Genomic DNA, 15,991 nt, shown 5'->3' on the forward strand with positions numbered 1-15,991 from the left:
AATGTTGACAGAAGTTGATGCGATCGCACACATACAAAAGATCTCAACTGAAATAAGGAGTGTGGATGGAAATTGATTTTTAATAAACACTCGAATCGAGGATCTTGAGAAAATTTTCAATTCAGTCCCTTTGTCGTGCTTCCATTATTTCTTTAACGGTTCTTGGGATGCATTTTTTAAATAAATCAGTAATTTTTACCATTTTTCGAAGTTAAAGCTCGCAACAGTGCTGTCAATTAAACCGTTATGATATTGCGTAGGGATTTCCCGCTGATTATATGCATATCTGACAATGTCAATAAGTTAGTTTGAGTTTATTTTTTAGTCGTACATATTTTATTTTATTTAACATATTAGCCACGGTTTGTCAGGGCTTATAACACATCTCGTTTCATGAGAACATATCCTCTTTTTAGACAAAATTCTTTTGTTCTCTTTCTTTTGTCAAATATGCTCAAAATGTTCTCTTTTTTAATTTTGCCGGCTTAAATATTTTATAATGATAAAATTATGATAAAGTTTGAAAAAGATAAAATTATAGGCGTTTAAATGGTTAAAATCTGACAAAACGAGAGGGGGGGGGGACTATTGGCAATGGGTTCACGATTTTAAGAATAAGTAAAAAATAAACGACTGTGGTGAAAAGTATGATATTAATTTCTGGCCATAATTATTGTAAATTTGTGTTTGATTTAATAAAATAGGCACTTATTTTATTTTATTTTTTATTTTATTTATTGAAAAATCAACAGACAACAGGATGTACATAGATATGTATAAAAAACAAATAGTAAATATTATAAAAAAATGAAAAAGATAAATATAAGGAAAACAAATGAAAAATAAAAGAATAAAGGCTATAACCTGACAAAATATGTAGAACATTGCATAATTAAACTATAGTATTAAAATATTGGAAAAAGGTTATAAAATAGAATATAAGAAGAAATTGAAATTTACAAATATAAAACAAATGAAAAAGGTAAATAAAAAATAAACAAATGAAAAGGAAAAGAATGAAAGCTATAAGATGATTAAATAGCACATTACATAACTAAACTAAAGTATAAAAATATTGGAAAAAGGTTATAAAATAGAATAGGAGAAGAAATTAATCAATCGGTCAAGATTCTCTTGATTTTTATTTATTAATATCAAGAGAATTTTGTTTATTTTTATTAATATCTAATTTTTTTATTTCCAAACAGTTTCGAATTTTTTGTACACATAATTCGAAAGTTCCAATACTCGAATGATTTTAAGTCACGAGCCGCTAATGATTAAACGTATTTTACGTAAATAATTCATAAAAAATATTATTTGGGCTAAATTTTTAAGTATCATTTCATTTAAATAAAATGGAAATTTTGTGATCATTATTTTACAAATGCATGTAAATATAATATATATTTTTCAAATATTCATATATGTATGTATGTAAGTGATCCGCGAGATTTAAAATTATGAATTTAGTGATTCATGAGGTCTAAAAAGTTGGCGACCGCTATTCTAAATGATCTTGTGCCAAGTTTTGAACTATGTATGTGTATATCGAGGCTTTATCATGATTAATAAATATTTTTGAAAAATGTCCTCTTTCTTATACTTCCCAGTTGGCGACTCTAACATATATGTACATATGTATCAATGGATGATTCTTGAAAGGTATTAAATGATATTAGAGATAATATCAAGTTCATTTACAAATTATCAAACAAATTGTTGCGTCTACGGACCATTTAATTTATATGTAGATATAAAATTCAATATTTAAGTGGAATCGTTCAATTTCAAATACGCAGTATTAAAAAGAACTTGTGAAATAAAATGAACAGTAAGGCTATTTTGCAATAGGCATACATACATATATGTGCATATGTATGTACATATCTAATATTTGACTATTTCATTCCGTTTATTCAAGCATGCAAACGCGCATACGAGGAAAAATATATTATGTACATACAAACATACTCGAATACCTTTGCAAACAAACGTATACAATATGTATATATGTATATATAATATATAAAAGTAAATGAAATACAGCTGAGGCTTTATTGCGGCTCTTCCTCTTACGCTCACCTTCCGTGTGAAAAATGTTAATTTAACGACACGATTCCGCCACCACAACCAGAATGCAGTCGTCGCTCAAAAGAAAAATTAAAGCAGAAAGTCGGAGACTGCAAAAATACACGCACGTAATACTTCGAAAAATAAAATAAAACGGAAATTAAAATTGCAAATCACATTTGATGTGCAAATTGCGACTTGTCTGACGCGCCACGTCTGAAACATCTCACATTTATAAAAACTGACGTTTTTGAATTTGTGAGGGCTTTTAAATGATTTTTTAGAGGCTTTTGATCGTATTCAGAACAATGGTCGTTAGCCTTTCGAGTGGTCGTCTCGATTTTTCTGCGGATAAATGGTAAAAGCATGACTCCGCTTCCATTTACGTTTTCAACTTTCATAGATGATTTTTTTTGTTTCTGAATCGCTTTATCTAATATATAATTTCGAAAGAGACTTTGCATATATGTAACCTTAGTTGGTTGGTTCGTAGACAATACATTCTATTTTTTTTTTTTGATTCACAGGCACCGATTAAATTTTTTTCGATTCAAAGAATTCGAAGTCCCCGGGGGCGCAGGCGCCGGATTCTGGTATACATATAATTTCGAAAGAGACTTAGTATATATGTTTGTTTGTTCAAAACAGTCAATTTTATAAAAAAAACAAATGAGTATTCAAATAAATTTACATAAAATAAAACTAATCAAATAAATTTAATAAAATGTTCACTATTAGATAAGTCATGTTTGAGCGGTTTATATTACAAATACCGAGCTAAGCCGGGTAAAAACACTAGTTATAAATATTTTGGCACCTTAATATCAACCTACACGTGTTAAATTCAGATCATATCCGCAGGGGGCAGTGTTGTCACCCAGCGGGTTTTCGAGATTTTGATTCTTGGAAGGCTGCTTACTCATTCTTGAAGAATATCCAAAAATTTAAATTAAATTTTAATTAAAAATTTTCGCTTGCAGCGCTAATATATTGTATTGAATTTATAAATTGAACGCAGTCTGCCACGAGCAGCAATTTTCGGCAAATTTTGGTAATAATAAACGAAAAATTCTCAAACACGTAACTTTTTCATTTGTTCTTTTTCCTTTACATATTTTTCTTCCTCGATTTTGAGCATGCAGACTTCTCTACATACATATGTACATATGTACATATGTCAAATATTTTTAATTGAGAAATATTTTTATATCTATTGATTTTTCATTTACCTTAAATAAAAATATATATTTTTAATTATTTATCTATTTACTTTGGGAAAGGCGGTATAGGTGATGGATTTTAATTTTATGATACCGTTATTGGGCTACCCCCGATTGTGATACACTTATGGTAATTAACTTGTACGTATATAAATTTAGAGATTATAAATTTGAAATCATATTCAAATATTGGTGAAAAATAAAGTTGGGATGGTTTTGCCAATTTGATAAGAAACCGTTTCAAGAACGAAATCCGATACATTTGCAAACTCTAACAGCAAATGATCGACGTCGAATCACAAATATCCAAGTCTGACCTGACCAGCAGCACCACAGATAATACTCATAGTATAATACTCACATATAATATAATAGGCAACTTCTCGGTGGTTACCATGAACGCAACCACTAAGCTATGCTGCTGGCTTGGTGATTGAATGAATGATGGCTTTATTAATTAGAATTGATTTTTGATGACGCCAATTTTGTACGAAACAAATATTTTTAGAAAAAATCTGTTTGAAAAGCCTGGTTTGAAACCACGAAACTGACAAGCGATTGCTTAAGCAGTCAACTATGCCTCTTACAAAGTTGCGTTTGTTCAAAAATTTACCACGTGGTTTGGATCATTAAGGCAGAGCCATTGTAAATGTAAATATTTAGATATACATAGTAATTCGAGGCTATGGAAAGTTTGAAAAGCTTTTCGCGTGAGAGAGTTTCCCAAGTATGTAAATATAACCGGTTGGTGGAGTTTCACTACCCGGAAACATTTTTACCTAGGATTACAACGGAAGGACAATCATATTATTGTAGGCCGTTATCTCTAGGTCTGCGAGACCACGGTTGAAAGCCCATGCCTTACTAAACTCAAATCATTTATACAGAACAAATGCTAACCGTTCGGGTGTCAAAACTACCGCTTTAATTCGAGCGCACAAACACCGATCGGGATAAGATAAATCGGCCGCAGACTCCACGGGTCAATTTAACGCGATTGTAAGGCAGCCAGAGAGATATCCGGTAGGAAGTGGGAGTGGGGTTGAAAAGTTGTGGAAACCCTTGTTCGTTAAGTATGTTAAATTTGCTCGACGTATAAAAATATGTTGAACGTTACCAGCAACGGCTTTCGGTACGAGCCATTTCCTCGAGCCGCTTTACACAGCCGCCTGCTCTAGCTAATGCCACTTTGAACTCTTTCGAGCCACCCCCTTCCGCCCGCCTGGGTGGTGGGTGGTTGGGTAGGGTGTGTTGGAATTAATTCGACCGAATTTCATAATATGTGCGGTCGGCATTCGAGACCAACGTTCTCGCTGCCAGGCCTCAGGCAAAAACATCAACCTTTAAACCGCAGACCGGGCTGGTTTGCTGGAAATTCAATTGATATTCGGTATGTATTGCGCAATCGTATCGACGGAATGGACGGTCTGTGAATAAAGTCTGATTTGATTCTTAACCCTTTTTCGAACCGACTGAAAAATCATATGAACATATGTACGTACATATTTGCGACGAATTTTCTCTTCTATTATAAACTACTTTTTCTACTGATTTTTCGTATATGTAAGTACATATACGAAATAATGATGGTTCTCGGAAAGATGCACTAAATTACACTGAATGTTAGCGCAGTTTTGACATGTCCTAATTTTCAAAGGCGCTCAAAAATAACTTACGCAATAGAATTCCACAAAAAAAGGTTAGCACCCTCGGACAACATACAAATAGCCCTTGACGCTTTTTTTTGTGAAATTCTATTGCGTTAGTTCTCCTTGAGCATCTTTGAAAGTTTGGATGTCTCGAGGGTGCAACTATCACGAGTGCATTTTTCCGGTCACCATTTTTGACATGTGTTGCATCAGTGGCATGCCGTGACTTTTAAAACAAGGGTATGGACAAAAAATATACGTACATAAAAAAAAATATTTTTAATTATTGAATTATAATAATAATCTGGCTTGAAGCGATAAATTATAAATTTAAATTTTTATGTGTATAAATTTTCATTTTTATGCTATAGCCGAACCAATCTAGCGTGAGACTTACGTAAAATGGATATGTTAATCGCAATCACCCCCACGCGACCCACGATGGCCAATTACATTTCGTTTCAGTTTCAAATTCAAATTTTAATAGAAAATAGTAAGTTATTATTAATTTATTTGTGGAATACGTATAAATAAATTAATAACCAGCAGCATCGACCAGTGGTTAGCATGTCTTGCTATGGTCAGTCTGGTTGTGAGTTCGAGTCACACTGGTTGCTGCTGGCCAGACCATGGTTTGTAACCAGGTTGCCAAGTTTTTTGATTTTCATTGAAGCGATTCCTGCATAATTGGCTTTCCTTCCCCATTTATCTCCCGAAATCTTGAGTGATTGTGTTAAATTTCAGGTTTCTCTCCATAGAAGTCTCTGTGGATGTTTATTGTATATATATATATATATATATATATATATATATATATATATATATATATATATATATATATATATATATATATACATACATATTCGTATTGTTACATGAAAATATTATTGATCGTATTGTATACGATGTTTATTGATAGTAATGTATACGATGTTTGCAATGCCTGACCATAAATGTCATGTATAAATTTCGATTTATGTAATAATTATGTATCAAATATATACAATTTCTTAAAGTCTTAATCTGGTAGGCGAGTGTGCACGATTAATTGAAAAAAAAATTATATTAATGGAAATTTATATTTTTAGGACGATAAAAGTAATTGTCAACGTCATGTTATGGAAAACAAAACTTACAATAATATTATTAAAGACCTTGCATTGAATTATATTGTAATAATATTATTTAATAAGAAATAATTAAAAAAAATAAATAAGTAATTTTACGTCCTTACAACGTATTACACATTGCACGAATACGATAGCATGCTCGGTTCTCGTAAGCTCACGCTACATTGGATCAACTATCACTGATCTATGTTGCTACTTATCTTTGAATAGAGTAAAAATAATGATTTTATTAATTGTAATTAGTTGTCTGATTATAATCAATTTGGAAAATTGCGTTAAAGTTATACGAGAAATATATTATATAAAAAATTCCCGTAAATGATCATATTATTAAAACTATTGTTGATTCAATGACGCGAATGTACTTCATACGTACATATATAATTGTGAAAATAATGAAATTTAAATACATACATATGAATATACAGCGTTTATAAATGGTAAATTATTCTAATTTAGTGTTCATTTTTTAGCATTTTAAACATAAATTCACATATTTTTTTTTATTAGAATTATCACCATAGAAACAAATAATTTTTTGAAACGAAATTTAAAGCTATTTAGTTTTTGCACTTACTCTGTAAAATTGTATAGCATGATTAAGTTTGAGGATTTTGGAATCTTTACTAATTTAACGTCGTAATTTTATGAACGTGTTTTAAAATTATAGAAATAAGATTTCGAATTATACATATATTAAAAAAAATGCCTGTATGGTATTGCAATACATTAAAAATACATAAGCCGATTATTTGACATAAGCAGCTTACATTTTAATTTCATGTAAAAAATCTCCGATTCAATTGGAAATCGAAATTGCTATCTCGTTTCAGTTTTGTTATGAGATCTTTAATTGAGCCCCTTCAAAAAATTCCACTCATCGAAATCATAACAACATACATACATATTAAAAAATTACATAAATAGAAAAGCTGTATTTGGTTTCCTCAACCTCGTTCTACAGCGGTTGGAAAATCGTTGAAATCCACGGCATTCGAATGTTTTATTGGGTCTCGGCGAACGTTGTGTTCAAACTCGCCAACCGTGAAATCGGTATTATTCCTTCAAGGCGTGCACTTCGGAGCCACCCTGTAGTTTGCTAGGTACATTTCAACTAGTTGCTACCCTTAAGCTCCGCAGAGACACCGGGGGTTTCAAAAGCTCTCAATCCTCTCACGCTTGCACAATTTTAGTATCGTTCGTGTCTTTCCCACTGCCATATTGTCTCCGTATACTCGCATTGCTTATGTGCATCAGATTTAGAAACGATGCATTGTTCTCAAATATCACCGTTCATTCTTAATCCATTTTATGTTATAAAGTGCCACTGTGTTTGTGCAGGATGCTCCATTTTACCAGGTAGTAGGTTAAATGTGGGTCAGTTTCTTATTGGTCGATAGTTTTCGTTATGAAATTCGTACATAACTTTGGCTTTTTGTCTGGTTGAAGTTTCTATGTAGAAGTAAACGTCATGTCTACGTTCTCGTATTCCCATGTCTCGGTGATTACAACAAGATGTCTAAACCCTTCAGGTATAAATACAGATTACCTGAAAACAATCTGCTTTAGATCTTCGATTGTGGGGAATCTTTAGTTAATATTATGTATTAAATGTATTATGAGCATTTATAAGAATTGTAAATAGGCTTTTGAGCCTATTTCCTATTACATTAAAATAAGATAATATATGTACTATAATTACAAACAAAATAAAATAAAATTGTAAAATGGAAAATTACTAGTAGATCAGTAGCTATTGTAATATATTTCATCCAGCAGCATAGCTCGATCTTTAAGCTTCTGCTTAGCACTGAGAGGCGCAGGGTTCGATCCCATGAGCTGACGTCGATTGAAAATAATTTTTCTGAGTATATATGTATGTAGTGCTGCTAGTCAGATTTGGATATTTGTGACTCCAGGTCGGTCGTTTCCTATAAGAGTTTACCAATTTCTCTGATTTCATTGCGGTTGATGCGGTTCCCGATTAAAATTGGTTAAAAATCCTTCCTACCTACATGTCACCACTATTTGAGTATGATGTACAATAAAATTTATGTACAATTCATAGATGTCTCGTTAATTTGCGAGTTTTCAGTAAATGCTGCATTGTTTATAATTTGCCAGGAAGGCGCATTGGGGCTAACTGTAAGGCCTTCCTGGTATATATGTAAAAAAAAAAAATGTAAATAAGACTAGCTGAACTCGGCATGCGTTGCAATGTCACAATAGCGCATGTAATTCTCGTGTTTACCGTTCCCGAGTCAAAGTCGTGGTAATCTGACTTATCTAGTGTTTAACAGCAGAAAAACGCAGGTGGTGAGAACACATTTGAAATGATTCAAATGTTTGTTTATTTTACCCTAACAACGTAGGTGGCGACGAGAACACATTTTAAATTATTGCGTTGCAGTGCCACTCATTCCCGTTTTTTCCGTTTTCGTTCCCGTTTTTGGGGGATTTTATTTACAGAAACCATCGCGGACATGCACCCAATAACTGTTGAAAGTTTCATCGCAATCGGTTGAATGGTATAGGAACGCATATGTGACAGACAAACATTGATTTATATATGTATATATTTTTTATTTTTATTTTTATTTGGCTCACCAATAATGTACATACATACATAACAAAATATGCAGATTTTAAGAGGAAACACATTGCGCAACACGTATGAGTTACATGACAAACGTATGACATATGAAAGTATGACATATGAAAGTTCGGTCTCCGTGATGAGACAGAATGTTAAATTAATTAATGTGCGCGCGCAGAATACGGGAGGAAAAGCATGTTCCCCTTGTTCCTGTTGTATCCTGCTCGAGCAAATTAAGTGAGTATGTACCGTTTACCATGCACCATTTTTTTTTTGATCTTTCGACTTAAGATCTTTCGATTTTCGATCTTTGCCTTCCGATATTTGTGTTTTCTGTAATTTAACATTCTGTGTCGTCACGTAGACCCATGAAAGTTATATCGTGTATAGGTATCTTTTTATATTCCACTAGTGTTGTACGGGTTGATTTAAATGGGTAACTTCGATTTCAATGGGATTTAAAATAAAATTATATGTTATAGATAAATATTGTGTAAGGTAATTTATAGGCGCACGTGCATATTAATACGCTCGCACGGCGTTCAGTATCAGGAGCACATGTCAGACGCTCCACACCCCGCCACTTTTCCGCTACCCTGCTTTCCCACATCTCATCAACATGATCGAGCGTTACGCCACACCACTATGCATAACGTATACTCCTTGTATTCTAAAATTTGGTTTTTTGAAATCCTCATACACGCACTCGCGCATACAAACATACATACATACATATGTAGATACATATATCCCGTCCGTTTTTATATATGTACATATATTTTTATAAAGCGTTTTTTTACATACCTCCTTTTTTTATTTATACTTCCTAGTTAAATTTAATGAATATTAAAAGCATATATTTTTCTTCGTTTAAATGCGCATTTTCATGCATTGGTGTACTGAATTTTGCCTTTTTAAATATTTCAGATATTTATCTTTGTCCTTGAGGCCATACTGAAAACCCAGTATTTTCATTTTAATGCTTCTAATGTTATTTAAAAGTACAAAATGGTTGAACGATGATGCAATCACAAGTTTGAGGTTTATTTTTTTTCTTAAAAATGGTTTCTAGAATGTCGAATGTTAAGATGGTTGTTTGGTCTTTGGGCCTTGCCTTACACATATGGAAGTTGCTCACCCGAGCAACACCGGGCAATTTTGCTATGGATTTTTTTTGTTATTGTTGTTTATAATAGTCGACAATAAATGTAGACCTACATACATACATACATATTAGTGTAAATAACTGTTAAATTGTGCATGTAACATATTCACACACAGCTGTCACTTAATTTTATCAGCAACGAGTATATCTGCCACTTTAGACATGCTTTTCATTTATATAGTTGTTTTCATCTTGCATACATCTTTCCGCATTTTTATTCGTATTCAGCTGATTTATGTAACATTATTGCGTTCAAAGTTCAAGTTTCGCAGCTTTTAAATCCAATATTCAAAAATATTAGATTTAAAAGCTATATTAATTTATTCATTTCATTTTCCACTTAATTTGCAGCCATTTGCAGACACATAATTTCCATTATCTTAGATATTGACTATTGTGTTTCTGCAATGTGGTAGTATGTAGCTGCTGTACTTGACATGCAGAATTAATTGTACTTCATAGTTTCCATTTGTTGCATCAAACGTAACGTATTTTTTTTTTAATTGCATTTCCCATTCATAATTCATATCAATGTATTCAACTAGAAATATAGTAAAAATTGAAGTGGAATGTCTGCTAATTAGTCAAGCCTAGTTAATAACTGAACTCGAGCTGAATGAAGTATGCTATGAAAATTCTCCCATCTGCTCTGACAAATCCCATTGCGAACGTTCCACGTTCCGTTATATTCATTTCATTCGTTCCGATGTGTTTTGAATTATTCTCTATTTAAATAAAATGAAATGAAACGTGTTGAAATATGAACATACATACATTTATATATATATATATATATATATATATATATATATATATATATATATATATATATATATATATATATATATATATATATATATATATATATATATATATATATATATATATATATATATATATATATATATATATATATATATATATACATATATGAAATGTGTTTTTATATGTATGTATGTTTATATAAAATGTGTATTATATTATTTGGCACAGTGTCATATTGGGGTAACCTGTAAAGACACTCGCATATACATATATATTAAAATAACAAAAATAGATTTACGTATATACATATGTATATATGAGCTTTTCGGTGTGTTGAACTGAAATTTTATATTTAGAAGTTAAAGATTAATAATACCAAGTAATATATAAATTGAGTGAAGATCCGTCAACCGGAAGTGGCATTTGACAAATCTTTGATTTTTCTTTTACTATTTTTTTTGACACTTGTGCGCTCTTCACAAAAATATAGTATATCAGTTGTAACACTATTATGTAATAAAAAAATGAAAAAGTAAAAATACAAAAGTATCAAGCTGAAAATATCGTAGGATAGATAAAGTTTTGGAGAGGATACGTAAACCGAAAGTAGTATTTTATTTTAAAATAATATTTTATTATTTTATTTGGACCCTTAAATTATTTCTATCATTCTGATATATTATATTTATAATAGTTATAGTGACATTAAATTTAAAACATTTCAACAAAATCTGACATCCCAAACTCAAATACTCTCCATAGCCGGTATGTGTGAACATGTATGTACATATGTGATGCTTCAATATCGATTTTTGTTTTTTATACTTCTAACATTCCTCAAATTCATAGATAAAGTCACGGGTTGGTTACATCCGATTTTTTTTATACTTAAAAATACATATTTTTGACATTTTGTAATTTAATAACAATAGTTAGGCTTTACTAAAAGTTCAAAATGTACGGGTTGCCCTGAATTATTGCTCCCACGTGAACGTTCTTATTCACTGTGTGTATGAATGTGTATTATTAAGTCAGTTTAATATAATCCTCGAATACATGCATACTTTTTTATTGCCCAAAAAATAAATTTAGGTATAGAGAACGTTCATGTACGAATAGCTCGTGCATACATACTTACCTGTATGTCTGGTAGCGATCGATTGTTTCACCTTTGTTCAAAATTTATCTTCCGTCTCCGATAAACATTGGCTTTAATGATTTCCGGATATTGTTTTCTCTGCAAACCACATCAATGGTGTATACTTAGGGAGGTGGGTGGTTGATATTGTATACTCATAACGATAATTCCTTGAAACTTGGTAGCAAGCGCGCACTATTATTGCATCGGCTGTAATCATTTGCGGGTTCAGGAGAACCCACACTATGCTACAATGTCTAGAATTCTCACAAGTTACAGATACAACCGCTGGACGTACTTACTGGCGAAGATTACCGGTATAAGGGTTAAGCCGCATACGGGATGCTGGAGGATTACCTGCGTATTATATACGTCTGGAGGGTGGTCCTTGCACAACACGCCTTCATTCCATTTAAGGTGGCCATTCACGTACATATTTGTCTGTAGACAAATCGCCAAAAAACTTTCTGGTAATTCGTATCGCAGAGACCAGCAAGTTGCTGCCAACAAAAAAGGATTTCACATTACAATACAGTCAGGTTAAATTAGTTGAGTTAATTAATGTTTCAATATATTATCTAATAATTAAACGGATACAGGACGTCCCTAGAAATAGTGGTTTTCAGCGCCCCCCACCCAATCAAATATACCAAAGGTAAAAAGTATTTCAATTTTTGAATTTGTGTCGAATTTTAAGTTTGCAAATGCTGGAATAATTCAGGTTTTTTCTTTCAAAGTTATTTATATGGTATTCATAAATTTAATTAAAATAATAATCATATGCATATATATAATATCGCTATTCTTTCTGTCTGTCTGTCTGAAATAACGCTCGCCATACTTAAATAGTCGTTTTGATTTGACATACATATGTACGTTACAGCTAAACCACTGCCAAAACGTATACGAATATAATAACAAAAGAAAAAACTAATATATATACATATACTGTTTGTTACCAATGTTTCTTCTAGGTAAATAGACGGCGCGATCAATTGAAAATTTATTTAATTAATTAATTTTTCTGTTGGTGTTTTATATATATATATATATTTTTTGCATGTCGGTAGGTAGGTAGTTTTTACTATTTTACCATTGTTTTTTTTAAATTAAATATATTTAAAAGGTCGTTGAAAAAAATTCGACCGCGTGCGGATCGAACACAGAATCGACACATTTCTTTTAATTTAATAACTTAATATGCCAAAACCCATGCGATGATATTTCATCGGGTACGACACTAGTATAAATTAAACTTAAAATTCGATACAAATTCAAACATGGACTAATTTCTCCGTGAATAACCACATTTACGCCGATCGGGGTGTGTGGGATTATGCATGTCACCCTTCCTGGAAGTGAAGAGGTGGTTTGTGATAGGGTTTGGGGTGTATTGGGGTACGAGGTGATCTTAATTAGCACTCTCTCGCGAATACGCCGCTTTGGTTTGAACGGCGTATTATATAATATAATGTGTACACATATCGATGTATGCAAATTAACAACACCGTGTGATCCGATCTGAAACCGTGCTTAAAGGTCTGTTTCCAAATATTATGTATATTTAACAATATAAAAATTTGAGGAACGTAGTAGTGAAAGTCACAAATTTTCACAAGGTTTTTTTTATCGGTCCAAAATGGTTAATACATACATAGATCAATATTATTGTGCTCATATTTTTAATTCTCTTATATAATACTTTTAATTGTCTTAAAAATACATACATATATCATTCATCTTTGAGATTAGCTTAAAATTGAAAAATAAGTCTTTTTTATTTTAAAATCTTTGAGTTCATTACATACCTACAAATGTATGTATGTGTATTTTTTTATATACTTTTTGTATTTGCTATTTTATTATCATTTATTTTTTAATCTCTACCAGGAAGGCTTAACAGGTAACCCCAATGCGCCTTCCTGGCCAGAAACATTGTACATTTGATGCAAGTATTATACAAAGTAAATACATATCAATTAACACCCACAGAGACATCTATGGTCAAATTTGTAAATTTGCAGCATTTATAAACAATTCAGTGGAGTTCAGTGAATACATCTCAATTAACATTCACAGATACAGTAATGGTCAGATTTGTAAATATGCAGCATTTTATACAATTCAGCGAAATTCTAGATTTACGAGAAAATGGGTAAGGTTGCCAATTTGTTGGAACCGTTTCAATGATAATCACATAAATTGGTAAACTCTGGTATGAAACGATTGACCTGGAGTCACAAATCCAAAGTCTGGTCAGCAGAAATCAGTGGGATTTGAACCCGTGATCCGTTCAAAGCATTATATGCTAACCACTAGTCTATTCTGCTGGTTTTTCATTTTTGTATCTACATACATATGCATATACGTTTTACTATTACCCATATCTCGTTGACATACTCGAGTCTGTTTTAAATTTTCATTTCAACAGGTGTATCCGTAGACGCATGCAATCAACTGTCCATACTTATTCAATACCGTTGACTGAAAATCGACTATGTTTGATTGGTGCCAGTGCCAATTTTTTGTTGTTTTTCTTTGTTTTTTCTTTACAATAATATGACCCAAGACATATTTTCCTCATTTCTTCCGGGATCATATTATATTTTGTTATCAAACTTTTAAACCATCATCTCTTTTATTTTATATTTACGTAATTATTATTCTAGGAGTTCTATAGTAGCGAAAAATTTCAATAATCTGCTATGAAATTTATCATTTCTTCCGATTTGTGTGTGATGTGATATGACGCACGAAAAGTTGCAAGAACATCCGATTGACTTTGTGATTCCAAGGTTGATCGCTTCCTATCAAAGTTTGTCTAGTCATCTGATTTCATTGAAACGATTCCAAACAAATTGGCAACGCTGTCCTATTCTTGTGAAAATTCAAGCTTACAGCATCTCGAATTTTTTGATATCAGATTTGTCCATAGACGTCTCTATGAAAAATATATGTTTATCGATATTTATAATTGGCCTTGAAGGAGAATTGGGGCTAATCTATTAGACCTTCCTGGTATATGTACATATACTATGTATATGTATAAAATAATACAATGCTTATGCACAATGTTTTGAGCATAGATGTCGTGTAAAATAAAAAAAATATGGGTGTATATGTATGTATACATATATAAATCTAATATATAATTTTGAAAAAGTCTTTGTATGTCTGTTTGTTCGTAGAATTCGTGACGTTCAATTTAACAAAAATATAGAGTGAAAAAGAAAAAGTTATAGGCGTTTAAGCAATTAAAATCTTACATAGATAGATGACGGCGAAAAGGGATATACAGCAAGAAGAGGGGATATACGGATAAAATGCAAAATGTATACTTTGCGCATGCATGCATTTGGGCATAGCGTATGCCAAAAGCGCATGCTTTGGGCATGCGCTATGAGCGATAGTCGAATGCGTCTCTAGTTGCACGAAAAATGAACAAGTGGAGACAGTTATTAGCTACACGTTGCCATTCCTCATTTCAGTTTATTTGATACTAGGAAGAAAAATATGCAATTCCAATTTATTAAATTAAAAATACGTTAAACCTAATGTATTTAAATAAATAAAAATAAATGTGATTGAATATATGTATGTATGTATATTATAAGCCTGCTATGGATGATCCAAATACGCCGTCGCTAAATCACTACTTCAGAATATTGGAAAGCTGTATTCACAGAATTACGAGTATGTACTGATTGCATGTGCACATATTTATCAATCAAATACGGATACCACGTTGCACTGGATCAAACGTTTCCACCGTACAATCTTTTTCGAGGAGCTTACTGGCTTGTAAACTCAAATGTATTATATGTATACGTAGGTGTACATTTTACATATTGAATTCGCTTGAAAGTGTACTTATTCAATATTTCGTTGGAAAAATTGCACAGTTGTGTTTTTATCGCGAGGAAACGCTTTTTCAACGTAATATATGTACCTATATTAGAATATAATATAATGTACATATACTATGACTATTCGAGCTGCTGCTTCGAGTTAAACCAACTGGAAAGTACACGCCTGGGATTTTGTCTTACCAAATTTGCATTTGAATAGATTTGTAAAATTCAACTGTAGACACTTTGAAAACAATTTTACATCATCTATCATATTTAAATAACCTTGTGGTGGAAATAGTATTTTGAAGGCTTTTTTTTAGGGAAAGTAAGTGATATTCTCTAAAGAATTATATATACGTACATTATATATACGAATTATATATTTTGGCCGAGAAGATATCTTT

The sequence above is a fragment of the Arctopsyche grandis genome, chromosome 2, assembly GCF_051622035.1.
Source record: "Arctopsyche grandis isolate Sample6627 chromosome 2, ASM5162203v2, whole genome shotgun sequence".
Lineage (NCBI taxonomy): Eukaryota > Metazoa > Arthropoda > Insecta > Trichoptera > Hydropsychidae > Arctopsyche > Arctopsyche grandis.